At 49.5% G+C, this 24,793-nt stretch overlaps 28 non-coding genes across 28 annotated transcripts; 9 read left to right on the forward strand and 19 right to left on the reverse strand.

The window, feature by feature from the left end:
• Positions 1 to 11: 11 nt before the first annotated feature.
• Positions 12 to 83, reverse strand: Trnap-ugg. Its single transcript has one exon. It is a non-coding gene; the product is annotated as a tRNA-Pro (tRNA).
• A 1,649-nt stretch (positions 84 to 1,732) lies between these two features.
• On the reverse strand, positions 1,733 to 1,804 carry Trnap-cgg. Its single transcript has one exon. It is a non-coding gene; the product is annotated as a tRNA-Pro (tRNA).
• Positions 1,805 to 2,039: 235 nt separating this feature from the next.
• Trnav-uac lies at positions 2,040 to 2,112 on the forward strand. Its single transcript has one exon. It is a non-coding gene; the product is annotated as a tRNA-Val (tRNA).
• Positions 2,113 to 2,714: 602 nt separating this feature from the next.
• Positions 2,715 to 2,786, reverse strand: Trnap-ugg. The gene has a single exon. It is a non-coding gene; the product is annotated as a tRNA-Pro (tRNA).
• A 1,652-nt stretch (positions 2,787 to 4,438) lies between these two features.
• On the reverse strand, positions 4,439 to 4,510 carry Trnap-cgg. The gene has a single exon. It is a non-coding gene; the product is annotated as a tRNA-Pro (tRNA).
• Positions 4,511 to 4,745: 235 nt separating this feature from the next.
• On the forward strand, positions 4,746 to 4,818 carry Trnav-uac. Its single transcript has one exon. It is a non-coding gene; the product is annotated as a tRNA-Val (tRNA).
• Positions 4,819 to 5,419: 601 nt separating this feature from the next.
• Trnap-ugg lies at positions 5,420 to 5,491 on the reverse strand. Its single transcript has one exon. It is a non-coding gene; the product is annotated as a tRNA-Pro (tRNA).
• Positions 5,492 to 7,143: 1,652 nt separating this feature from the next.
• Trnap-cgg lies at positions 7,144 to 7,215 on the reverse strand. The gene has a single exon. It is a non-coding gene; the product is annotated as a tRNA-Pro (tRNA).
• A 235-nt stretch (positions 7,216 to 7,450) lies between these two features.
• Trnav-uac lies at positions 7,451 to 7,523 on the forward strand. The gene has a single exon. It is a non-coding gene; the product is annotated as a tRNA-Val (tRNA).
• A 601-nt stretch (positions 7,524 to 8,124) lies between these two features.
• Trnap-ugg lies at positions 8,125 to 8,196 on the reverse strand. The gene has a single exon. It is a non-coding gene; the product is annotated as a tRNA-Pro (tRNA).
• Positions 8,197 to 9,844: 1,648 nt separating this feature from the next.
• On the reverse strand, positions 9,845 to 9,916 carry Trnap-cgg. Its single transcript has one exon. It is a non-coding gene; the product is annotated as a tRNA-Pro (tRNA).
• A 235-nt stretch (positions 9,917 to 10,151) lies between these two features.
• On the forward strand, positions 10,152 to 10,224 carry Trnav-uac. Its single transcript has one exon. It is a non-coding gene; the product is annotated as a tRNA-Val (tRNA).
• Positions 10,225 to 10,826: 602 nt separating this feature from the next.
• Positions 10,827 to 10,898, reverse strand: Trnap-ugg. The gene has a single exon. It is a non-coding gene; the product is annotated as a tRNA-Pro (tRNA).
• Positions 10,899 to 12,549: 1,651 nt separating this feature from the next.
• Positions 12,550 to 12,621, reverse strand: Trnap-cgg. The gene has a single exon. It is a non-coding gene; the product is annotated as a tRNA-Pro (tRNA).
• Positions 12,622 to 12,856: 235 nt separating this feature from the next.
• On the forward strand, positions 12,857 to 12,929 carry Trnav-uac. The gene has a single exon. It is a non-coding gene; the product is annotated as a tRNA-Val (tRNA).
• Positions 12,930 to 13,531: 602 nt separating this feature from the next.
• Positions 13,532 to 13,603, reverse strand: Trnap-ugg. Its single transcript has one exon. It is a non-coding gene; the product is annotated as a tRNA-Pro (tRNA).
• A 1,649-nt stretch (positions 13,604 to 15,252) lies between these two features.
• Trnap-cgg lies at positions 15,253 to 15,324 on the reverse strand. The gene has a single exon. It is a non-coding gene; the product is annotated as a tRNA-Pro (tRNA).
• Positions 15,325 to 15,559: 235 nt separating this feature from the next.
• Trnav-uac lies at positions 15,560 to 15,632 on the forward strand. The gene has a single exon. It is a non-coding gene; the product is annotated as a tRNA-Val (tRNA).
• Positions 15,633 to 16,234: 602 nt separating this feature from the next.
• Positions 16,235 to 16,306, reverse strand: Trnap-ugg. Its single transcript has one exon. It is a non-coding gene; the product is annotated as a tRNA-Pro (tRNA).
• A 1,646-nt stretch (positions 16,307 to 17,952) lies between these two features.
• Positions 17,953 to 18,024, reverse strand: Trnap-cgg. Its single transcript has one exon. It is a non-coding gene; the product is annotated as a tRNA-Pro (tRNA).
• Positions 18,025 to 18,259: 235 nt separating this feature from the next.
• Positions 18,260 to 18,332, forward strand: Trnav-uac. The gene has a single exon. It is a non-coding gene; the product is annotated as a tRNA-Val (tRNA).
• Positions 18,333 to 18,934: 602 nt separating this feature from the next.
• On the reverse strand, positions 18,935 to 19,006 carry Trnap-ugg. The gene has a single exon. It is a non-coding gene; the product is annotated as a tRNA-Pro (tRNA).
• A 1,650-nt stretch (positions 19,007 to 20,656) lies between these two features.
• Positions 20,657 to 20,728, reverse strand: Trnap-cgg. The gene has a single exon. It is a non-coding gene; the product is annotated as a tRNA-Pro (tRNA).
• A 235-nt stretch (positions 20,729 to 20,963) lies between these two features.
• On the forward strand, positions 20,964 to 21,036 carry Trnav-uac. Its single transcript has one exon. It is a non-coding gene; the product is annotated as a tRNA-Val (tRNA).
• Positions 21,037 to 21,638: 602 nt separating this feature from the next.
• On the reverse strand, positions 21,639 to 21,710 carry Trnap-ugg. The gene has a single exon. It is a non-coding gene; the product is annotated as a tRNA-Pro (tRNA).
• A 1,650-nt stretch (positions 21,711 to 23,360) lies between these two features.
• Trnap-cgg lies at positions 23,361 to 23,432 on the reverse strand. Its single transcript has one exon. It is a non-coding gene; the product is annotated as a tRNA-Pro (tRNA).
• A 235-nt stretch (positions 23,433 to 23,667) lies between these two features.
• On the forward strand, positions 23,668 to 23,740 carry Trnav-uac. Its single transcript has one exon. It is a non-coding gene; the product is annotated as a tRNA-Val (tRNA).
• Positions 23,741 to 24,342: 602 nt separating this feature from the next.
• Trnap-ugg lies at positions 24,343 to 24,414 on the reverse strand. The gene has a single exon. It is a non-coding gene; the product is annotated as a tRNA-Pro (tRNA).
• Between the last annotated feature and the right edge of the window lie 379 nt (positions 24,415 to 24,793).

A 24,793-nucleotide genomic window follows, 5' to 3' on the forward strand; every position in this document is an offset into this window, starting at 1 on the left:
TCAAAATGGCAGGGCTCGTCCGGGATTTGAACCCGGGACCTCCTGCACCCAAAGCAGGAATCATACCCCTAGACCAACGAGCCACCTGGCTGGAGCAGTCAAGTTAATCCCAAGTAGTGGGCCTCACAGGGAACACAAACTTTCACGCGAATTCGCAAGATAAACGCTTTCTGCAGGCAGCACTCACCACTGTTGAGAAGAATATTAAAGGCAACGAATAAAAAGCGAAATAACTTCATCGAGCACTGCTTATGAACAGCCGGCAGTGCCTCAGTTTCGGTATGTGGTTTCTCAGGGTTAAGAGGAGGCGAATGCACTAAACAAAATAACATCGGGAAACCAAGCACCAACTCATAACGAAAAGATTGCAAAATATACTGCAAGCAAAATTTCCAGAAGACGGATACTGAAGACGCCGCAGACAAAAGAATTATTCTATGCAGTAACGATTATCTAGGAAGCGTGAATTGCATGTGCTGCTCCACCACACAACTTCTTTTGATACTGTTTTACTTATTCTAAATTTTCATTACCTGATCGTCTCTAAAATACTGTGCGGTTATCACCTGGTTTCCAACAGCGATAGTAGTAAGTAAATCGACTACAAAGTCTTTCAAAGTAGGTCAGACACAAAAAAAAAAAAAAAAATCGGAGCTGCGTGTAGCTCATGTCATTCTGCTTTCAATCGTGAATCTCCGGCTGGGAGTAGTGGCGTACTTCTGTAATCCAAGCTTCTGGGAGGCCGTTGTGTGGGAGAGATCTGGAAACAACTACAGATTCGACCGTTCCACGAGCTCAGGAACGGCCGCGATGCCTTCATCGAGCTCTGCAGATCGACAGATGATAGTGTGGAAATTTCGGCAAGCGGTGGCTAAGGGTTAAGAGAAGCCAAACACACTAAACACAAGAAAGTCGGGAAACCGAAGCACACAACTCATAACGAAAAGATTGCGGAATGCAGTGCGAAAGCAAAACTTCGAGAAGACCAACTCTGAAGCCATCGGCGAGCTAGGAATTATTCCGCACAAGAAGCGATCATGTAGGAAGAGCGAGCCGAGGCTGTCGCTCGACCACACAATAAATTTTTGCTTAATCCCAATTTGCAGTACCGGTTCGACACTAGAATACTGCGCCTTGGTTCTTCCAAAAGCGATAGTAATAAGCACGTCGACTGCAGTGTCATTTGGGGTAGTGAGTCAGACATGGAGAGGATATGGGGCGGGTGGAATATGCAACGACAGGGGCATTGCAGGGCGGCCGCCGGCTCCTTGCGCTGTGGCGCACCGGTGCCGGCGGCGGCCTGGCTGGGCTGCTGGTGCCTCCATGTAGAGCTGCCGCCGAGCCCAGGCAAAGTGCCGCTAACGAAGCGATTGCCTTTGGTGACATCTTTTGCAATAACGACTGCGCGAATCGACGGTATCTCGTAAGGAAGGAAAGAGCAGCAGCAGCTGCCGCCGAGCCCAGGCGCCGTGCCTAACACGCAGAAGGTCCCCGGCTCGATTGCGGGCGGAAACCCGTTTTCGTCCCACTCAGCAAGACACTTGCTACGATCTCTACTGTGACCATTTAAATCAACTTCAAACGTTCCATCAGCAGGGTGCACATGGCTCAAATGAAACATGAAACGGTTTCAGAACTGGTTGTCGGATTTTAGCGCTGACTTGGAGGCCTGGAAATGCGCGAAACAGCCGCCGCCATGCGATTTGTTACCACACCGTTGTACAAAACGCAAGGGCTCGTCCGGGATTTGAACCCGGGACCTCCTGCACCCGAAGCAGGAATCATACCCCTAGACCAACGAGCCTATTCGTTCCGAAAACGCACTGCATGTGAATGACGCCACCTTTGATGGTCTCACCATGTAGGGCTGCAGCTCAGCCAGCGTTCTCCCTGTCTGTCGCGGTTGGATTGTTTCCATCGACGTCTTTTACTACAGGAACTTCACGAATCGGAGGGAGCTCGTAGCCGATGCCCTTGCTAACACAGAAGACAAACTGTTGCTATTACGAGTCTCCGGGTGGTACATGAAAAGAACCGTCGTTTCCGTGGTGTAGCGGTTATCACGTCTGCTTTACACGCAGAAGGTCCCCGGTTCGATCCCGGGCGGGAACACAACAATTTTAATCTATATTTCGGATTTCATTTCCGAGATGACCTCACGTCCGCGAATGCAGAGACAAGCAATGTCGTATGCTAGACGGATAGGGCGTCATTTTACTGTCAAATACTGTTGCTCTCTTATTGCACCGGTATTTGGTAACTGAGAACGCCCCTAGCTCCATTATGGCTGGCCAGAATTTATAATCCGGTTCTTCAGGGCTACTTCAAGTGCGCTTGCTACTGGCTTTCCTGAGCTCACCCTACTCGCCTTGTCACAGCTCTGTCAAAGTGTGATGCTAACTAATAATGAAAAACTCTTAGCCACGCTCAATCTTACATGCCACCCCTTGGTTGTTGCCGTCGCTAGTAAGATGAGGGTAGACTGTCGCACAATTAAGCTGAATCTCCACTCACGGTGCACATATCCCGCAAAGACAACCTTGTTTTCCGTTGCATGCAAAATTACCGTCTGCCTTTCTACCGAATTCCACCTACGTACTTTACTGGTGCCGCATTCTTGTTATATCCACGTGCTATTACAGGCGTCTACTCTTCATTGAGGAGCTGCAACCGGGGCTGAGTTCCACCTACGCTTCAGCACGGTCAAAATGGCAGGGCTCGTCCGGGATTTGAACCCGGGACCTCCTGCACCCAAAGCAGGAATCATACCCCTAGACCAACGAGCCACCTGGCTGGAGCAGTCAAGTTAATCCCAAGTAGTGGGCCTCACAGGGAACACAAACTTTCACGCGAATTCGCAAGATAAACGCTTTCTGCAGGCAGCACTCACCACTGTTGAGAAGAATATTAAAGGCAACGAATAAAAAGCGAAATAACTTCATCGAGCACTGCTTATGAACAGCCGGCAGTGCCTCAGTTTCGGTATGTGGTTTCTCAGGGTTAAGAGGAGGCGAATGCACTAAACAAAAGAACATCGGGAAACCAAGCACCAACTCATAACGAAAAGATTGCAAAATATACTGCAAGCAAAATTTCCAGAAGACGGATACTGAAGACGCCGCAGACAAAAGAATTATTCTATGCAGTAACGATTATCTAGGAAGCGTGAATTGCATGTGCTGCTCCACCACACAACTTCTTTTGATACTGTTTTACTTATTCTAAATTTTCATTACCTGATCGTCTCTAAAATACTGTGCGGTTATCACCTGGTTTCCAACAGCGATAGTAGTAAGTAAATCGACTACAAAGTCTTTCAAAGTAGGTCAGACACAAAAAAAAAAAAAAAAAAAATCGGAGCTGCGTGTAGCTCATGTCATTCTGCTTTCAATCGTGAATCTCCGGCTGGGAGTAGTGGCGTACTTCTGTAATCCAAGCTTCTGGGAGGCCGTTGTGTGGGAGAGATCTGGAAACAACTACAGATTCGACCGTTCCACGAGCTCAGGAACGGCCGCGATGCCTTCATCGAGCTCTGCAGATCGACAGATGATAGTGTGGAAATTTCGGCAAGCGGTGGCTAAGGGTTAAGAGAAGCCAAACACACTAAACACAAGAAAGTCGGGAAACCGAAGCACACAACTCATAACGAAAAGATTGCGGAATGCAGTGCGAAAGCAAAACTTCGAGAAGACCAACTCTGAAGCCATCGGCGAGCTAGGAATTATTCCGCACAAGAAGCGATCATGTAGGAAGAGCGAGCCGAGGCTGTCGCTCGACCACACAATAAATTTTTGCTTAATCCCAATTTGCAGTACCGGTTCGACACTAGAATACTGCGCCTTGGTTCTTCCAAAAGCGATAGTAATAAGCACGTCGACTGCAGTGTCATTTGGGGTAGTGAGTCAGACATGGAGAGGATATGGGGCGGGTGGAATATGCAACGACAGGGGCATTGCAGGGCGGCCGCCGGCTCCTTGCGCTGTGGCGCACCGGTGCCGGCGGCGGCCTGGCTGGGCTGCTGGTGCCTCCATGTAGAGCTGCCGCCGAGCCCAGGCAAAGTGCCGCTAACGAAGCGATTGCCTTTGGTGACATCTTTTGCAATAACGACTGCGCGAATCGACGGTATCTCGTAAGGAAGGAAAGAGCAGCAGCAGCTGCCGCCGAGCCCAGACGCCGTGCCTAACACGCAGAAGGTCCCCGGCTCGATTGCGGGCGGAAACCCGTTTTCGTCGCACTCAGCAAGACACTTGCTACGATCTCTACTGTGACCATTTAAATCAACTTCAAACGTTCCATCAGCAGGGTGCACATGGCTCAAATGAAACATGAAACGGTTTCAGAACTGGTTGTCGGATTTTAGCGCTGACTTGGAGGCCTGGAAATGCGCGAAACAGCCGCCGCCATGCGATTTGTTACCACACCGTTGTACAAAACGCAAGGGCTCGTCCGGGATTTGAACCCGGGACCTCCTGCACCCGAAGCAGGAATCATACCCCTAGACCAACGAGCCTATTCGTTCCGAAAACGCACTGCATGTGAATGACGCCACCTTTGATGGTCTCACCATGTAGGGCTGCAGCTCAGCCAGCGTTCTCCCTGTCTGTCGCGGTTGGATTGTTTCCATCGACGTCTTTTACTACAGGAACTTCACGAATCGGAGGGAGCTCGTAGCCGATGCCCTTGCTAACACAGAAGACAAACTGTTGCTATTACGAGTCTCCGGGTGGTACATGAAAAGAACCGTCGTTTCCGTGGTGTAGCGGTTATCACGTCTGCTTTACACGCAGAAGGTCCCCGGTTCGATCCCGGGCGGGAACACAACAATTTTAATCTATATTTCGGATTTCATTTCCGAGATGACCTCACGTCCGCGAATGCAGAGACAAGCAATGTCGTATGCTAGACGGATAGGGCGTCATTTTACTGTCAAATACTGTTGCTCTCTTATTGCACCGGTATTTGGTAACTGAGAACGCCCCTAGCTCCATTATGGCTGGCAAAATTTATAATCCGGTTCTTCAGGGCTACTTCAAGTGCGCTTGCTACTGGCTTTCCTGAGCTCACCCTACTCGCCTTGTCACAGCTCTGTCAAAGTGTGATGCTAACTAATAATGAAAAACTCTTAGCCACGCTCAATCTTACATGCCACCCCTTGGTTGTTGCCGTCGCTAGTAAGATGAGGGTAGACTGTCGCACAATTAAGCTGAATCTCCACTCACGGTGCACATATCCCGCAAAGACAACCTTGTTTTCCGTTGCATGCAAAATTACCGTCTGCCTTTCTACCGAATTCCACTTACGTACTTTACTGGTGCCGCATTCTTGTTATATCCACGTGCTATTACAGGCGTCTACTCTTCATTGAGGAGCTGCAACCGGGGCTGAGTTCCACCTACGCTTCAGCACGGTCAAAATGGCAGGGCTCGTCCGGGATTTGAACCCGGGACCTCCTGCACCCAAAGCAGGAATCATACCCCTAGACCAACGAGCCACCTGGCTGGAGCAGTCAAGTTAATCCCAAGTAGTGGGCCTCACAGGGAACACAAACTTTCACGCGAATTCGCAAGATAAACGCTTTCTGCAGGCAGCACTCACCACTGTTGAGAAGAATATTAAAGGCAACGAATAAAAAGCGAAATAACTTCATCGAGCACTGCTTATGAACAGCCGGCAGTGCCTCAGTTTCGGTATGTGGTTTCTCAGGGTTAAGAGGAGGCGAATGCACTAAACAAAAGAACATCGGGAAACCAAGCACCAACTCATAACGAAAAGATTGCAAAATATACTGCAAGCAAAATTTCCAGAAGACGGATACTGAAGACGCCGCAGACAAAAGAATTATTCTATGCAGTAACGATTATCTAGGAAGCGTGAATTGCATGTGCTGCTCCACCACACAACTTCTTTTGATACTGTTTTACTTATTCTAAATTTTCATTACCTGATCGTCTCTAAAATACTGTGCGGTTATCACCTGGTTTCCAACAGCGATAGTAGTAAGTAAATCGACTACAAAGTCTTTCAAAGTAGGTCAGACACAAAAAAAAAAAAAAAAAAAATCGGAGCTGCGTGTAGCTCATGTCATTCTGCTTTCAATCGTGAATCTCCGGCTGGGAGTAGTGGCGTACTTCTGTAATCCAAGCTTCTGGGAGGCCGTTGTGTGGGAGAGATCTGGAAACAACTACAGATTCGACCGTTCCACGAGCTCAGGAACGGCCGCGATGCCTTCATCGAGCTCTGCAGATCGACAGATGATAGTGTGGAAATTTCGGCAAGCGGTGGCTAAGGGTTAAGAGAAGCCAAACACACTAAACACAAGAAAGTCGGGAAACCGAAGCACACAACTCATAACGAAAAGATTGCGGAATGCAGTGCGAAAGCAAAACTTCGAGAAGACCAACTCTGAAGCCATCGGCGAGCTAGGAATTATTCCGCACAAGAAGCGATCATGTAGGAAGAGCGAGCCGAGGCTGTCGCTCGACCACACAATAAATTTTTGCTTAATCCCAATTTGCAGTACCGGTTCGACACTAGAATACTGCGCCTTGGTTCTTCCAAAAGCGATAGTAATAAGCACGTCGACTGCAGTGTCATTTGGGGTAGTGAGTCAGACATGGAGAGGATATGGGGCGGGTGGAATATGCAACGACAGGGGCATTGCAGGGCGGCCGCCGGCTCCTTGCGCTGTGGCGCACCGGTGCCGGCGGCGGCCTGGCTGGGCTGCTGGTGCCTCCATGTAGAGCTGCCGCCGAGCCCAGGCAAAGTGCCGCTAACGAAGCGATTGCCTTTGGTGACATCTTTTGCAATAACGACTGCGCGAATCGACGGTATCTCGTAAGGAAGGAAAGAGCAGCAGCAGCTGCCGCCGAGCCCAGACGCCGTGCCTAACACGCAGAAGGTCCCCGGCTCGATTGCGGGCGGAAACCCGTTTTCGTCGCACTCAGCAAGACACTTGCTACGATCTCTACTGTGACCATTTAAATCAACTTCAAACGTTCCATCAGCAGGGTGCACATGGCTCAAATGAAACATGAAACGGTTTCAGAACTGGTTGTCGGATTTTAGCGCTGACTTGGAGGCCTGGAAATGCGCGAAACAGCCGCCGCCATGCGATTTGTTACCACACCGTTGTACAAAACGCAAGGGCTCGTCCGGGATTTGAACCCGGGACCTCCTGCACCCGAAGCAGGAATCATACCCCTAGACCAACGAGCCTATTCGTTCCGAAAACGCACTGCATGTGAATGACGCCACCTTTGATGGTCTCACCATGTAGGGCTGCAGCTCAGCCAGCGTTCTCCCTGTCTGTCGCGGTTGGATTGTTTCCATCGACGTCTTTTACTACAGGAACTTCACGAATCGGAGGGAGCTCGTAGCCGATGCCCTTGCTAACACAGAAGACAAACTGTTGCTATTACGAGTCTCCGGGTGGTACATGAAAAGAACCGTCGTTTCCGTGGTGTAGCGGTTATCACGTCTGCTTTACACGCAGAAGGTCCCCGGTTCGATCCCGGGCGGGAACACAACAATTTTAATCTATATTTCGGATTTCATTTCCGAGATGACCTCACGTCCGCGAATGCAGAGACAAGCAATGTCGTATGCTAGACGGATAGGGCGTCATTTTACTGTCAAATACTGTTGCTCTCTTATTGCACCGGTATTTGGTAACTGAGAACGCCCCTAGCTCCATTATGGCTGGCAAAATTTATAATCCGGTTCTTCAGGGCTACTTCAAGTGCGCTTGCTACTGGCTTTCCTGAGCTCACCCTACTCGCCTTGTCACAGCTCTGTCAAAGTGTGATGCTAACTAATAATGAAAAACTCTTAGCCACGCTCAATCTTACATGCCACCCCTTGGTTGTTGCCGTCGCTAGTAAGATGAGGGTAGACTGTCGCACAATTAAGCTGAATCTCCACTCACGGTGCACATATCCCGCAAAGACAACCTTGTTTTCCGTTGCATGCAAAATTACCGTCTGCCTTTCTACCGAATTCCACTTACGTACTTTACTGGTGCCGCATTCTTGTTATATCCACGTGCTATTACAGGCGTCTACTCTTCATTGAGGAGCTGCAACCGGGGCTGAGTTCCACCTACGCTTCAGCACGGTCAAAATGGCAGGGCTCGTCCGGGATTTGAACCCGGGACCTCCTGCACCCAAAGCAGGAATCATACCCCTAGACCAACGAGCCACCTGGCTGGAGCAGTCAAGTTAATCCCAAGTAGTGGGCCTCACAGGGAACACAAACTTTCACGCGAATTCGCAAGATAAACGCTTTCTGCAGGCAGCACTCACCACTGTTGAGAAGAATATTAAAGGCAACGAATAAAAAGCGAAATAACTTCATCGAGCACTGCTTATGAACAGCCGGCAGTGCCTCAGTTTCGGTATGTGGTTTCTCAGGGTTAAGAGGAGGCGAATGCACTAAACAAAAGAACATCGGGAAACCAAGCACCAACTCATAACGAAAAGATTGCAAAATATACTGCAAGCAAAATTTCCAGAAGACGGATACTGAAGACGCCGCAGACAAAAGAATTATTCTATGCAGTAACGATTATCTAGGAAGCGTGAATTGCATGTGCTGCTCCACCACACAACTTCTTTTGATACTGTTTTACTTATTCTAAATTTTCATTACCTGATCGTCTCTAAAATACTGTGCGGTTATCACCTGGTTTCCAACAGCGATAGTAGTAAGTAAATCGACTACAAAGTCTTTCAAAGTAGGTCAGACACAAAAAAAAAAAAAAAATCGGAGCTGCGTGTAGCTCATGTCATTCTGCTTTCAATCGTGAATCTCCGGCTGGGAGTAGTGGCGTACTTCTGTAATCCAAGCTTCTGGGAGGCCGTTGTGTGGGAGAGATCTGGAAACAACTACAGATTCGACCGTTCCACGAGCTCAGGAACGGCCGCGATGCCTTCATCGAGCTCTGCAGATCGACAGATGATAGTGTGGAAATTTCGGCAAGCGGTGGCTAAGGGTTAAGAGAAGCCAAACACACTAAACACAAGAAAGTCGGGAAACCGAAGCACACAACTCATAACGAAAAGATTGCGGAATGCAGTGCGAAAGCAAAACTTCGAGAAGACCAACTCTGAAGCCATCGGCGAGCTAGGAATTATTCCGCACAAGAAGCGATCATGTAGGAAGAGCGAGCCGAGGCTGTCGCTCGACCACACAATAAATTTTTGCTTAATCCCAATTTGCAGTACCGGTTCGACACTAGAATACTGCGCCTTGGTTCTTCCAAAAGCGATAGTAATAAGCACGTCGACTGCAGTGTCATTTGGGGTAGTGAGTCAGACATGGAGAGGATATGGGGCGGGTGGAATATGCAACGACAGGGGCATTGCAGGGCGGCCGCCGGCTCCTTGCGCTGTGGCGCACCGGTGCCGGCGGCGGCCTGGCTGGGCTGCTGGTGCCTCCATGCAGAGCTGCCGCCGAGCCCAGGCAAAGTGCCGCTAACGAAGCGATTGCCTTTGGTGACATCTTTTGCAATAACGACTGCGCGAATCGACGGTATCTCGTAAGGAAGGAAAGAGCAGCAGCAGCTGCCGCCGAGCCCAGACGCCGTGCCTAACACGCAGAAGGTCCCCGGCTCGATTGCGGGCGGAAACCCGTTTTCGTCGCACTCAGCAAGACACTTGCTACGATCTCTACTGTGACCATTTAAATCAACTTCAAACGTTCCATCAGCAGGGTGCACATGGCTCAAATGAAACATGAAACGGTTTCAGAACTGGTTGTCGGATTTTAGCGCTGACTTGGAGGCCTGGAAATGCGCGAAACAGCCGCCGCCATGCGATTTGTTACCACACCGTTGTACAAAACGCAAGGGCTCGTCCGGGATTTGAACCCGGGACCTCCTGCACCCGAAGCAGGAATCATACCCCTAGACCAACGAGCCTATTCGTTCCGAAAACGCACTGCATGTGAATGACGCCACCTTTGATGGTCTCACCATGTAGGGCTGCAGCTCAGCCAGCGTTCTCCCTGTCTGTCGCGGTTGGATTGTTTCCATCGACGTCTTTTACTACAGGAACTTCACGAATCGGAGGGAGCTCGTAGCCGATGCCCTTGCTAACACAGAAGACAAACTGTTGCTATTACGAGTCTCCGGGTGGTACATGAAAAGAACCGTCGTTTCCGTGGTGTAGCGGTTATCACGTCTGCTTTACACGCAGAAGGTCCCCGGTTCGATCCCGGGCGGGAACACAACAATTTTAATCTATATTTCGGATTTCATTTCCGAGATGACCTCACGTCCGCGAATGCAGAGACAAGCAATGTCGTATGCTAGACGGATAGGGCGTCATTTTACTGTCAAATACTGTTGCTCTCTTATTGCACCGGTATTTGGTAACTGAGAACGCCCCTAGCTCCATTATGGCTGGCCAGAATTTATAATCCGGTTCTTCAGGGCTACTTCAAGTGCGCTTGCTACTGGCTTTCCTGAGCTCACCCTACTCGCCTTGTCACAGCTCTGTCAAAGTGTGATGCTAACTAATAATGAAAAACTCTTAGCCACGCTCAATCTTACATGCCACCCCTTGGTTGTTGCCGTCGCTAGTAAGATGAGGGTAGACTGTCGCACAATTAAGCTGAATCTCCACTCACGGTGCACATATCCCGCAAAGACAACCTTGTTTTCCGTTGCATGCAAAATTACCGTCTGCCTTTCTACCGAATTCCACCTACGTACTTTACTGGTGCCGCATTCTTGTTATATCCACGTGCTATTACAGGCGTCTACTCTTCATTGAGGAGCTGCAACCGGGGCTGAGTTCCACCTACGCTTCAGCACGGTCAAAATGGCAGGGCTCGTCCGGGATTTGAACCCGGGACCTCCTGCACCCAAAGCAGGAATCATACCCCTAGACCAACGAGCCACCTGGCTGGAGCAGTCAAGTTAATCCCAAGTAGTGGGCCTCACAGGGAACACAAACTTTCACGCGAATTCGCAAGATAAACGCTTTCTGCAGGCAGCACTCACCACTGTTGAGAAGAATATTAAAGGCAACGAATAAAAAGCGAAATAACTTCATCGAGCACTGCTTATGAACAGCCGGCAGTGCCTCAGTTTCGGTATGTGGTTTCTCAGGGTTAAGAGGAGGCGAATGCACTAAACAAAAGAACATCGGGAAACCAAGCACCAACTCATAACGAAAAGATTGCAAAATATACTGCAAGCAAAATTTCCAGAAGACGGATACTGAAGACGCCGCAGACAAAAGAATTATTCTATGCAGTAACGATTATCTAGGAAGCGTGAATTGCATGTGCTGCTCCACCACACAACTTCTTTTGATACTGTTTTACTTATTCTAAATTTTCATTACCTGATCGTCTCTAAAATACTGTGCGGTTATCACCTGGTTTCCAACAGCGATAGTAGTAAGTAAATCGACTACAAAGTCTTTCAAAGTAGGTCAGACACAAAAAAAAAAAAAAAAAAATCGGAGCTGCGTGTAGCTCATGTCATTCTGCTTTCAATCGTGAATCTCCGGCTGGGAGTAGTGGCGTACTTCTGTAATCCAAGCTTCTGGGAGGCCGTTGTGTGGGAGAGATCTGGAAACAACTACAGATTCGACCGTTCCACGAGCTCAGGAACGGCCGCGATGCCTTCATCGAGCTCTGCAGATCGACAGATGATAGTGTGGAAATTTCGGCAAGCGGTGGCTAAGGGTTAAGAGAAGCCAAACACACTAAACACAAGAAAGTCGGGAAACCGAAGCACACAACTCATAACGAAAAGATTGCGGAATGCAGTGCGAAAGCAAAACTTCGAGAAGACCAACTCTGAAGCCATCGGCGAGCTAGGAATTATTCCGCACAAGAAGCGATCATGTAGGAAGAGCGAGCCGAGGCTGTCGCTCGACCACACAATAAATTTTTGCTTAATCCCAATTTGCAGTACCGGTTCGACACTAGAATACTGCGCCTTGGTTCTTCCAAAAGCGATAGTAATAAGCACGTCGACTGCAGTGTCATTTGGGGTAGTGAGTCAGACATGGAGAGGATATGGGGCGGGTGGAATATGCAACGACAGGGGCATTGCAGGGCGGCCGCCGGCTCCTTGCGCTGTGGCGCACCGGTGCCGGCGGCGGCCTGGCTGGGCTGCTGGTGCCTCCATGTAGAGCTGCCGCCGAGCCCAGGCAAAGTGCCGCTAACGAAGCGATTGCCTTTGGTGACATCTTTTGCAATAACGACTGCGCGAATCGACGGTATCTCGTAAGGAAGGAAAGAGCAGCAGCAGCTGCCGCCGAGCCCAGACGCCGTGCCTAACACGCAGAAGGTCCCCGGCTCGATTGCGGGCGGAAACCCGTTTTCGTCGCACTCAGCAAGACACTTGCTACGATCTCTACTGTGACCATTTAAATCAACTTCAAACGTTCCATCAGCAGGGTGCACATGGCTCAAATGAAACATGAAACGGTTTCAGAACTGGTTGTCGGATTTTAGCGCTGACTTGGAGGCCTGGAAATGCGCGAAACAGCCGCCGCCATGCGATTTGTTACCACACCGTTGTACAAAACGCAAGGGCTCGTCCGGGATTTGTACCCGGGACCTCCTGCACCCGAAGCAGGAATCATACCCCTAGACCAACGAGCCTATTCGTTCCGAAAACGCACTGCATGTGAATGACGCCACCTTTGATGGTCTCACCATGTAGGGCTGCAGCTCAGCCAGCGTTCTCCCTGTCTGTCGCGGTTGGATTGTTTCCATCGACGTCTTTTACTACAGGAACTTCACGAATCGGAGGGAGCTCGTAGCCGATGCCCTTGCTAACACAGAAGACAAACTGTTGCTATTACGAGTCTCCGGGTGGTACATGAAAAGAACCGTCGTTTCCGTGGTGTAGCGGTTATCACGTCTGCTTTACACGCAGAAGGTCCCCGGTTCGATCCCGGGCGGGAACACAACGATTTTAATCTATATTTCGGATTTCATTTCCGAGATGACCTCACGTCCGCGAATGCAGAGACAAGCAATGTCGTATGCTAGACGGATAGGGCGTCATTTTACTGTCAAATACTGTTGCTCTCTTATTGCACCGGTATTTGGTAACTGAGAACGCCCCTAGCTCCATTATGGCTGGCCAGAATTTATAATCCGGTTCTTCAGGGCTACTTCAAGTGCGCTTGCTACTGGCTTTCCTGAGCTCACCCTACTCGCCTTGTCACAGCTCTGTCAAAGTGTGATGCTAACTAATAATGAAAAACTCTTAGCCACGCTCAATCTTACATGCCACCCCTTGGTTGTTGCCGTCGCTAGTAAGATGAGGGTAGACTGTCGCACAATTAAGCTGAATCTCCACTCACGGTGCACATATCCCGCAAAGACAACCTTGTTTTCCGTTGCATGCAAAATTACCGTCTGCCTTTCTACCGAATTCCACCTACGTACTTTACTGGTGCCGCATTCTTGTTATATCCACGTGCTATTACAGGCGTCTACTCTTCATTGAGGAGCTGCAACCGGGGCTGAGTTCCACCTACGCTTCAGCACGGTCAAAATGGCAGGGCTCGTCCGGGATTTGAACCCGGGACCTCCTGCACCCAAAGCAGGAATCATACCCCTAGACCAACGAGCCACCTGGCTGGAGCAGTCAAGTTAATCCCAAGTAGTGGGCCTCACAGGGAACACAAACTTTCACGCGAATTCGCAAGATAAACGCTTTCTGCAGGCAGCACTCACCACTGTTGAGAAGAATATTAAAGGCAACGAATAAAAAGCGAAATAACTTCATCGAGCACTGCTTATGAACAGCCGGCAGTGCCTCAGTTTCGGTATGTGGTTTCTCAGGGTTAAGAGGAGGCGAATGCACTAAACAAAAGAACATCGGGAAACCAAGCACCAACTCATAACGAAAAGATTGCAAAATATACTGCAAGCAAAATTTCCAGAAGACGGATACTGAAGACGCCGCAGACAAAAGAATTATTCTATGCAGTAACGATTATCTAGGAAGCGTGAATTGCATGTGCTGCTCCACCACACAACTTCTTTTGATACTGTTTTACTTATTCTAAATTTTCATTACCTGATCGTCTCTAAAATACTGTGCGGTTATCACCTGGTTTCCAACAGCGATAGTAGTAAGTAAATCGACTACAAAGTCTTTCAAAGTAGGTCAGACACAAAAAAAAAAAAAAAAATCGGAGCTGCGTGTAGCTCATGTCATTCTGCTTTCAATCGTGAATCTCCGGCTGGGAGTAGTGGCGTACTTCTGTAATCCAAGCTTCTGGGAGGCCGTTGTGTGGGAGAGATCTGGAAACAACTACAGATTCGACCGTTCCACGAGCTCAGGAACGGCCGCGATGCCTTCATCGAGCTCTGCAGATCGACAGATGATAGTGTGGAAATTTCGGCAAGCGGTGGCTAAGGGTTAAGAGAAGCCAAACACACTAAACACAAGAAAGTCGGGAAACCGAAGCACACAACTCATAACGAAAAGATTGCGGAATGCAGTGCGAAAGCAAAACTTCGAGAAGACCAACTCTGAAGCCATCGGCGAGCTAGGAATTATTCCGCACAAGAAGCGATCATGTAGGAAGAGCGAGCCGAGGCTGTCGCTCGACCACACAATAAATTTTTGCTTAATCCCAATTTGCAGTACCGGTTCGACACTAGAATACTGCGCCTTGGTTCTTCCAAAAGCGATAGTAATAAGCACGTCGACTGCAGTGTCATTTGGGGTAGTGAGTCAGACATGGAGAGGATATGGGGCGGGTGGAATATGCAACGACAGGGGCATTGCAGGGCGGCCGCCGGCTCCTTGCGCTGTGGCGCACCGGTGCCGGCGGCGGCCTGGCTGGGCTGCTGGTGCCTCCATGTAGAGCTGCCGCCGAGCCCAGGCAAAGTGCCGCTAACGAAGCGATTGCCTTTGGTGACATCTTTTGCAATAACGACTGCGCGAATCGACGGTATCTCGTAAGGAAGGAAAGAGCAGCAGCAGCTGCCGCCGAGCCCAGACGCCGTGCCTAACACGCAGAAGGTCCCCGGCTCGATTGCGGGCGGAAACCCGTTTTCGTCGCACTCAGCAAGACACTTGCTACGATCTCTACTGTGACCATTTAAATCAACTTCAAACGTTCCATCAGCAGGGTGCACATGGCTCAAATGAAACATGAAACGGTTTCAGAACTGGTTGTCGGATTTTAGCGCTGACTTGGAGGCCTGGAAATGCGCGAAACAGCCGCCGCCATGCGATTTGTTACCACACCGTTGTACAAAACGCAAGGGCTCGTCCGGGATTTGTACCCGGGACCTCCTGCACCCGAAGCAGGAATCATACCCCTAGACCAACGAGCCTATTCGTTCCGAAAACGCACTGCATGTGAATGACGCCACCTTTGATGGTCTCACCATGTAGGGCTGCAGCTCAGCCAGCGTTCTCCCTGTCTGTCGCGGTTGGATTGTTTCCATCGACGTCTTTTACTACAGGAACTTCACGAATCGGAGGGAGCTCGTAGCCGATGCCCTTGCTAACACAGAAGACAAACTGTTGCTATTACGAGTCTCCGGGTGGTACATGAAAAGAACCGTCGTTTCCGTGGTGTAGCGGTTATCACGTCTGCTTTACACGCAGAAGGTCCCCGGTTCGATCCCGGGCGGGAACACAACAATTTTAATCTATATTTCGGATTTCATTTCCGAGATGACCTCACGTCCGCGAATGCAGAGACAAGCAATGTCGTATGCTAGACGGATAGGGCGTCATTTTACTGTCAAATACTGTTGCTCTCTTATTGCACCGGTATTTGGTAACTGAGAACGCCCCTAGCTCCATTATGGCTGGCCAGAATTTATAATCCGGTTCTTCAGGGCTACTTCAAGTGCGCTTGCTACTGGCTTTCCTGAGCTCACCCTACTCGCCTTGTCACAGCTCTGTCAAAGTGTGATGCTAACTAATAATGAAAAACTCTTAGCCACGCTCAATCTTACATGCCACCCCTTGGTTGTTGCCGTCGCTAGTAAGATGAGGGTAGACTGTCGCACAATTAAGCTGAATCTCCACTCACGGTGCACATATCCCGCAAAGACAACCTTGTTTTCCGTTGCATGCAAAATTACCGTCTGCCTTTCTACCGAATTCCACCTACGTACTTTACTGGTGCCGCATTCTTGTTATATCCACGTGCTATTACAGGCGTCTACTCTTCATTGAGGAGCTGCAACCGGGGCTGAGTTCCACCTACGCTTCAGCACGGTCAAAATGGCAGGGCTCGTCCGGGATTTGAACCCGGGACCTCCTGCACCCAAAGCAGGAATCATACCCCTAGACCAACGAGCCACCTGGCTGGAGCAGTCAAGTTAATCCCAAGTAGTGGGCCTCACAGGGAACACAAACTTTCACGCGAATTCGCAAGATAAACGCTTTCTGCAGGCAGCACTCACCACTGTTGAGAAGAATATTAAAGGCAACGAATAAAAAGCGAAATAACTTCATCGAGCACTGCTTATGAACAGCCGGCAGTGCCTCAGTTTCGGTATGTGGTTTCTCAGGGTTAAGAGGAGGCGAATGCACTAAACAAAAGAACATCGGGAAACCAAGCACCAACTCATAACGAAAAGATTGCAAAATATACTGCAAGCAAAATTTCCAGAAGACGGATACTGAAGACGCCGCAGACAAAAGAATTATTCTATGCAGTAACGATTATCTAGGAAGCGTGAATTGCATGTGCTGCTCCACCACACAACTTCTTTTGATACTGTTTTACTTATTCTAAATTTTCATTACCTGATCGTCTCTAAAATACTGTGCGGTTATCACCTGGTTTCCAACAGCGATAGTAGTAAGTAAATCGACTACAAAGTCTTTCAAAGTAGGTCAGACACAAAAAAAAAAAAAATCGGAGCTGCGTGTAGCTCATGTCATTCTGCTTTCAATCGTGAATCTCCGGCTGGGAGTAGTGGCGTACTTCTGTAATCCAAGCTTCTGGGAGGCCGTTGTGTGGGAGAGATCTGGAAACAACTACAGAATCGACCGTTCCACGAGCTCAGGAACGGCCGCGATGCCTTCATCGAGCTCTGCAGATCGACAGATGATAGTGTGGAAATTTCGGCAAGCGGTGGCTAAGGGTTAAGAGAAGCCAAACACACTAAACACAAGAAAGTCGGGAAACCGAAGCACACAACTCATAACGAAAAGATTGCGGAATGCAGTGCGAAAGCAAAACTTAGAGAAGACCAACTCTGAAGCCATCGGCGAGCTAGGAATTATTCCGCACAAGAAGCGATCATGTAGGAAGAGCGAGCCGAGGCTGTCGCTCGACCACACAATAAATTTTTGCTTAATCCCAATTTGCAGTACCGGTTCGACACTAGAATACTGCGCCTTGGTTCTTCCAAAAGCGATAGTAATAAGCACGTCGACTGCAGTGTCATTTGGGGTAGTGAGTCAGACATGGAGAGGATATGGGGCGGGTGGAATATGCAACGACAGGGGCATTGCAGGGCGGCCGCCGGCTCCTTGCGCTGTGGCGCACCGGTGCCGGCGGCGGCCTGGCTGGGCTGCTGGTGCCTCCATGTAGAGCTGCCGCCGAGCCCAGGCAAAGTGCCGCTAACGAAGCGATTGCCTTTGGTGACATCTTTTGCAATAACGACTGCGCGAATCGACGGTATCTCGTAAGGAAGGAAAGAGCAGCAGCAGCTGCCGCCGAGCCCAGACGCCGTGCCTAACACGCAGAAGGTCCCCGGCTCGATTGCGGGCGGAAACCCGTTTTCGTCGCACTCAGCAAGACACTTGCTACGATCTCTACTGTGACCATTTAAATCAACTTCAAACGTTCCATCAGCAGGGTGCACATGGCTCAAATGAAACATGAAACGGTTTCAGAACTGGTTGTCGGATTTTAGCGCTGACTTGGAGGCCTGGAAATGCGCGAAACAGCCGCCGCCATGCGATTTGTTACCACACCGTTGTACAAAACGCAAGGGCTCGTCCGGGATTTGTACCCGGGACCTCCTGCACCCGAAGCAGGAATCATACCCCTAGACCAACGAGCCTATTCGTTCCGAAAACGCACTGCATGTGAATGACGCCACCTTTGATGGTCTCACCATGTAGGGCTGCAGCTCAGCCAGCGTTCTCCCTGTCTGTCGCGGTTGGATTGTTTCCATCGACGTCTTTTACTACAGGAACTTCACGAATCGGAGGGAGCTCGTAGCCGATGCCCTTGCTAACACAGAAGACAAACTGTTGCTATTACGAGTCTCCGGGTGGTACATGAAAAGAACCGTCGTTTCCGTGGTGTAGCGGTTATCACGTCTGCTTTACACGCAGAAGGTCCCCGGTTCGATCCCGGGCGGGAACACAACAATTTTAATCTATATTTCGGATTTCATTTCCGAGATGACCTCACGTCCGCGAATGCAGAGACAAGCAATGTCGTATGCTAGACGGATAGGGCGTCATTTTACTGTCAAATACTGTTGCTCTCTTATTGCACCGGTATTTGGTAACTGAGAACGCCCCTAGCTCCATTATGGCTGGCCAGAATTTATAATCCGGTTCTTCAGGGCTACTTCAAGTGCGCTTGCTACTGGCTTTCCTGAGCTCACCCTACTCGCCTTGTCACAGCTCTGTCAAAGTGTGATGCTAACTAATAATGAAAAACTCTTAGCCACGCTCAATCTTACATGCCACCCCTTGGTTGTTGCCGTCGCTAGTAAGATGAGGGTAGACTGTCGCACAATTAAGCTGAATCTCCACTCACGGTGCACATATCCCGCAAAGACAACCTTGTTTTCCGTTGCATGCAAAATTACCGTCTGCCTTTCTACCGAATTCCACCTACGTACTTTACTGGTGCCGCATTCTTGTTATATCCACGTGCTATTACAGGCGTCTACTCTTCATTGAGGAGCTGCAACCGGGGCTGAGTTCCACCTACGCTTCAGCACGGTCAAAATGGCAGGGCTCGTCCGGGATTTGAACCCGGGACCTCCTGCACCCAAAGCAGGAATCATACCCCTAGACCAACGAGCCACCTGGCTGGAGCAGTCAAGTTAATCCCAAGTAGTGGGCCTCACAGGGAACACAAACTTTCACGCGAATTCGCAAGATAAACGCTTTCTGCAGGCAGCACTCACCACTGTTGAGAAGAATATTAAAGGCAACGAATAAAAAGCGAAATAACTTCATCGAGCACTGCTTATGAACAGCCGGCAGTGCCTCAGTTTCGGTATGTGGTTTCTCAGGGTTAAGAGGAGGCGAATGCACTAAACAAAAGAACATCGGGAAACCAAGCACCAACTCATAACGAAAAGATTGCAAAATATACTGCAAGCAAAATTTCCAGAAGACGGATACTGAAGACGCCGCAGACAAAAGAATTATTCTATGCAGTAACGATTATCTAGGAAGCGTGAATTGCATGTGCTGCTCCACCACACAACTTCTTTTGATACTGTTTTACTTATTCTAAATTTTCATTACCTGATCGTCTCTAAAATACTGTGCGGTTATCACCTGGTTTCCAACAGCGATAGTAGTAAGTAAATCGACTACAAAGTCTTTCAAAGTAGGTCAGACACAAAAAAAAAAAAAAAAAATCGGAGCTGCGTGTAGCTCATGTCATTCTGCTTTCAATCGTGAATCTCCGGCTGGGAGTAGTGGCGTACTTCTGTAATCCAAGCTTCTGGGAGGCCGTTGTGTGGGAGAGATCTGGAAACAACTACAGATTCGACCGTTCCACGAGCTCAGGAACGGCCGCGATGCCTTCATCGAGCTCTGCAGATCGACAGATGATAGTGTGGAAATTTCGGCAAGCGGTGGCTAAGGGTTAAGAGAAGCCAAACACACTAAACACAAGAAAGTCGGGAAACCGAAGCACACAACTCATAACGAAAAGATTGCGGAATGCAGTGCGAAAGCAAAACTTCGAGAAGACCAACTCTGAAGCCATCGGCGAGCTAGGAATTATTCCGCACAAGAAGCGATCATGTAGGAAGAGCGAGCCGAGGCTGTCGCTCGACCACACAATAAATTTTTGCTTAATCCCAATTTGCAGTACCGGTTCGACACTAGAATACTGCGCCTTGGTTCTTCCAAAAGCGATAGTAATAAGCACGTCGACTGCAGTGTCATTTGGGGTAGTGAGTCAGACATGGAGAGGATATGGGGCGGGTGGAATATGCAACGACAGGGGCATTGCAGGGCGGCCGCCGGCTCCTTGCGCTGTGGCGCACCGGTGCCGGCGGCGGCCTGGCTGGGCTGCTGGTGCCTCCATGTAGAGCTGCCGCCGAGCCCAGGCAAAGTGCCGCTAACGAAGCGATTGCCTTTGGTGACATCTTTTGCAATAACGACTGCGCGAATCGACGGTATCTCGTAAGGAAGGAAAGAGCAGCAGCAGCTGCCGCCGAGCCCAGACGCCGTGCCTAACACGCAGAAGGTCCCCGGCTCGATTGCGGGCGGAAACCCGTTTTCGTCGCACTCAGCAAGACACTTGCTACGATCTCTACTGTGACCATTTAAATCAACTTCAAACGTTCCATCAGCAGGGTGCACATGGCTCAAATGAAACATGAAACGGTTTCAGAACTGGTTGTCGGATTTTAGCGCTGACTTGGAGGCCTGGAAATGCGCGAAACAGCCGCCGCCATGCGATTTGTTACCACACCGTTGTACAAAACGCAAGGGCTCGTCCGGGATTTGTACCCGGGACCTCCTGCACCCGAAGCAGGAATCATACCCCTAGACCAACGAGCCTATTCGTTCCGAAAACGCACTGCATGTGAATGACGCCACCTTTGATGGTCTCACCATGTAGGGCTGCAGCTCAGCCAGCGTTCTCCCTGTCTGTCGCGGTTGGATTGTTTCCATCGACGTCTTTTACTACAGGAACTTCACGAATCGGAGGGAGCTCGTAGCCGATGCCCTTGCTAACACAGAAGACAAACTGTTGCTATTACGAGTCTCCGGGTGGTACATGAAAAGAACCGTCGTTTCCGTGGTGTAGCGGTTATCACGTCTGCTTTACACGCAGAAGGTCCCCGGTTCGATCCCGGGCGGGAACACAACAATTTTAATCTATATTTCGGATTTCATTTCCGAGATGACCTCACGTCCGCGAATGCAGAGACAAGCAATGTCGTATGCTAGACGGATAGGGCGTCATTTTACTGTCAAATACTGTTGCTCTCTTATTGCACCGGTATTTGGTAACTGAGAACGCCCCTAGCTCCATTATGGCTGGCCAGAATTTATAATCCGGTTCTTCAGGGCTACTTCAAGTGCGCTTGCTACTGGCTTTCCTGAGCTCACCCTACTCGCCTTGTCACAGCTCTGTCAAAGTGTGATGCTAACTAATAATGAAAAACTCTTAGCCACGCTCAATCTTACATGCCACCCCTTGGTTGTTGCCGTCGCTAGTAAGATGAGGGTAGACTGTCGCACAATTAAGCTGAATCTCCACTCACGGTGCACATATCCCGCAAAGACAACCTTGTTTTCCGTTGCATGCAAAATTACCGTCTGCCTTTCTACCGAATTCCACCTACGTACTTTACTGGTGCCGCATTCTTGTTATATCCACGTGCTATTACAGGCGTCTACTCTTCATTGAGGAGCTGCAACCGGGGCTGAGTTCCACCTACGCTTCAGCACGGTCAAAATGGCAGGGCTCGTCCGGGATTTGAACCCGGGACCTCCTGCACCCAAAGCAGGAATCATACCCCTAGACCAACGAGCCACCTGGCTGGAGCAGTCAAGTTAATCCCAAGTAGTGGGCCTCACAGGGAACACAAACTTTCACGCGAATTCGCAAGATAAACGCTTTCTGCAGGCAGCACTCACCACTGTTGAGAAGAATATTAAAGGCAACGAATAAAAAGCGAAATAACTTCATCGAGCACTGCTTATGAACAGCCGGCAGTGCCTCAGTTTCGGTATGTGGTTTCTCAGGGTTAAGAGGAGGCGAATGCACTAAACAAAAGAACATCGGGAAACCAAGCACCAACTCATAACGAAAAGATTGCAAAATATACTGCAAGCAAAATTTCCAGAAGACGGATACTGAAGACGCCGCAGACAAAAGAATTATTCTATGCAGTAACGATTATCTAGGAAGCGTGAATTGCATGTGCTGCTCCACCACACAACTTCTTTTGATACTGTTTTACTTATTCTAAATTTTCATTACCTGATCGTCTCTAAAATACTGTGCGGTTATCACCTGGTTTCCAACAGCGATAGTAGTAAGTAAATCGACTACAAAGTCTTTCAAAGTAGGTCAGACACAAAAAAAAAAAAAAAAAATCGGAGCTGCGTGTAGCTCATGTCATTCTGCTTTCAATCGTGAATCTCCGGCTGGGAGTAGTGGCGTACTTCTGTAATCCAAGCTTCTGGGAGGCCGTTGTGTGGGAGAGATCTGGAAACAACTACAGATTCGACCGTTCCACGAGCTCAGGAACGGCCGCGATGCCTTCATCGAGCTCTGCAGATCGACAGATGATAGTGTGGAAATTTCGGCAAGCGGTGGCTAAGGGTTAAGAGAAGCCAAACACACTAAACACAAGAAAGTCGGGAAACCGAAGCACACAACTCATAACGAAAAGATTGCGGAATGCAGTGCGAAAGCAAAACTTCGAGAAGACCAACTCTGAAGCCATCGGCGAGCTAGGAATTATTCCGCACAAGAAGCGATCATGTAGGAAGAGCGAGCCGAGGCTGTCGCTCGACCACACAATAAATTTTTGCTTAATCCCAATTTGCAGTACCGGTTCGACACTAGAATACTGCGCCTTGGTTCTTCCAAAAGCGATAGTAATAAGCACGTCGACTGCAGTGTCATTTGGGGTAGTGAGTCAGACATGGAGAGGATATGGGGCGGGTGGAATATGCAACGACAGGGGCATTGCAGGGCGGCCGCCGGCTCCTTGCGCTGTGGCGCACCGGTGCCGGCGGCGGCCTGGCTGGGCTGCTGGTGCCTCCATGTAGAGCTGCCGCCGAGCCCAGGCAAAGTGCCGCTAACGAAGCGATTGCCTTTGGTGACATCTTTTGCAATAACGACTGCGCGAATCGACGGTATCTCGTAAGGAAGGAAAGAGCAGCAGCAGCTGCCGCCGAGCCCAGACGCCGTGCCTAACACGCAGAAGGTCCCCGGCTCGATTGCGGGCGGAAACCCGTTTTCGTCCCACTCAGCAAGACACTTGCTACGATCTCTACTGTGACCATTTAAATCAACTTCAAACGTTCCATCAGCAGGGTGCACATGGCTCAAATGAAACATGAAACGGTTTCAGAACTGGTTGTCGGATTTTAGCGCTGACTTGGAGGCCTGGAAATGCGCGAAACAGCCGCCGCCATGCGATTTGTTACCACACCGTTGTACAAAACGCAAGGGCTCGTCCGGGATTTGTACCCGGGACCTCCTGCACCCGAAGCAGGAATCATACCCCTAGACCAACGAGCCTATTCGTTCCGAAAACGCACTGCATGTGAATGACGCCACCTTTGATGGTCTCACCATGTAGGGCTGCAGCTCAGCCAGCGTTCTCCCTGTCTGTCGCGGTTGGATTGTTTCCATCGACGTCTTTTACTACAGGAACTTCACGAATCGGAGGGAGCTCGTAGCCGATGCCCTTGCTAACACAGAAGACAAACTGTTGCTATTACGAGTCTCCGGGTGGTACATGAAAAGAACCGTCGTTTCCGTGGTGTAGCGGTTATCACGTCTGCTTTACACGCAGAAGGTCCCCGGTTCGATCCCGGGCGGGAACACAACAATTTTAATCTATATTTCGGATTTCATTTCCGAGATGACCTCACGTCCGCGAATGCAGAGACAAGCAATGTCGTATGCTAGACGGATAGGGCGTCATTTTACTGTCAAATACTGTTGCTCTCTTATTGCACCGGTATTTGGTAACTGAGAACGCCCCTAGCTCCATTATGGCTGGCCAGAATTTATAATCCGGTTCTTCAGGGCTACTTCAAGTGCGCTTGCTACTGGCTTTCCTGAGCTCACCCTACTCGCCTTGTCACAGCTCTGTCAAAGTGTGATGCTAACTAATAATGAAAAACTCTTAGCCACGCTCAATCTTACATGCCACCCCTTGGTTGTTGCCGTCGCTAGTAAGATGAGGGTAGACTGTCGCACAATTAAGCTGAATCTCCACTCACGGTGCACATATCCCGCAAAGACAACCTTGTTTTCCGTTGCATGCAAAATTACCGTCTGCCTTTCTACCGAATTCCACCTACGTACTTTACTGGTGCCGCATTCTTGTTATATCCACGTGCTATTACAGGCGTCTACTCTTCATTGAGGAGCTGCAACCGGGGCTGAGTTCCACCTACGCTTCAGCACGGTCAAAATGGCAGGGCTCGTCCGGGATTTGAACCCGGGACCTCCTGCACCCAAAGCAGGAATCATACCCCTAGACCAACGAGCCACCTGGCTGGAGCAGTCAAGTTAATCCCAAGTAGTGGGCCTCACAGGGAACACAAACTTTCACGCGAATTCGCAAGATAAACGCTTTCTGCAGGCAGCACTCACCACTGTTGAGAAGAATATTAAAGGCAACGAATAAAAAGCGAAATAACTTCATCGAGCACTGCTTATGAACAGCCGGCAGTGCCTCAGTTTCGGTATGTGGTTTCTCAGGGTTAAGAGGAGGCGAATGCACTAAACAAAAGAACATCGGGAAACCAAGCACCAACTCATAACGAAAAGATTGCAAAATATACTGCAAGCAAAATTTCCAGAAGACGGATACTGAAGACGCCGCAGACAAAAGAATTATTCTATGCAGTAACGATTATCTAGGAAGC

The sequence above is a fragment of the Schistocerca americana genome, chromosome 2 (assembly GCF_021461395.2).
Source record: "Schistocerca americana isolate TAMUIC-IGC-003095 chromosome 2, iqSchAmer2.1, whole genome shotgun sequence".
NCBI lineage: Eukaryota > Metazoa > Arthropoda > Insecta > Orthoptera > Acrididae > Schistocerca > Schistocerca americana.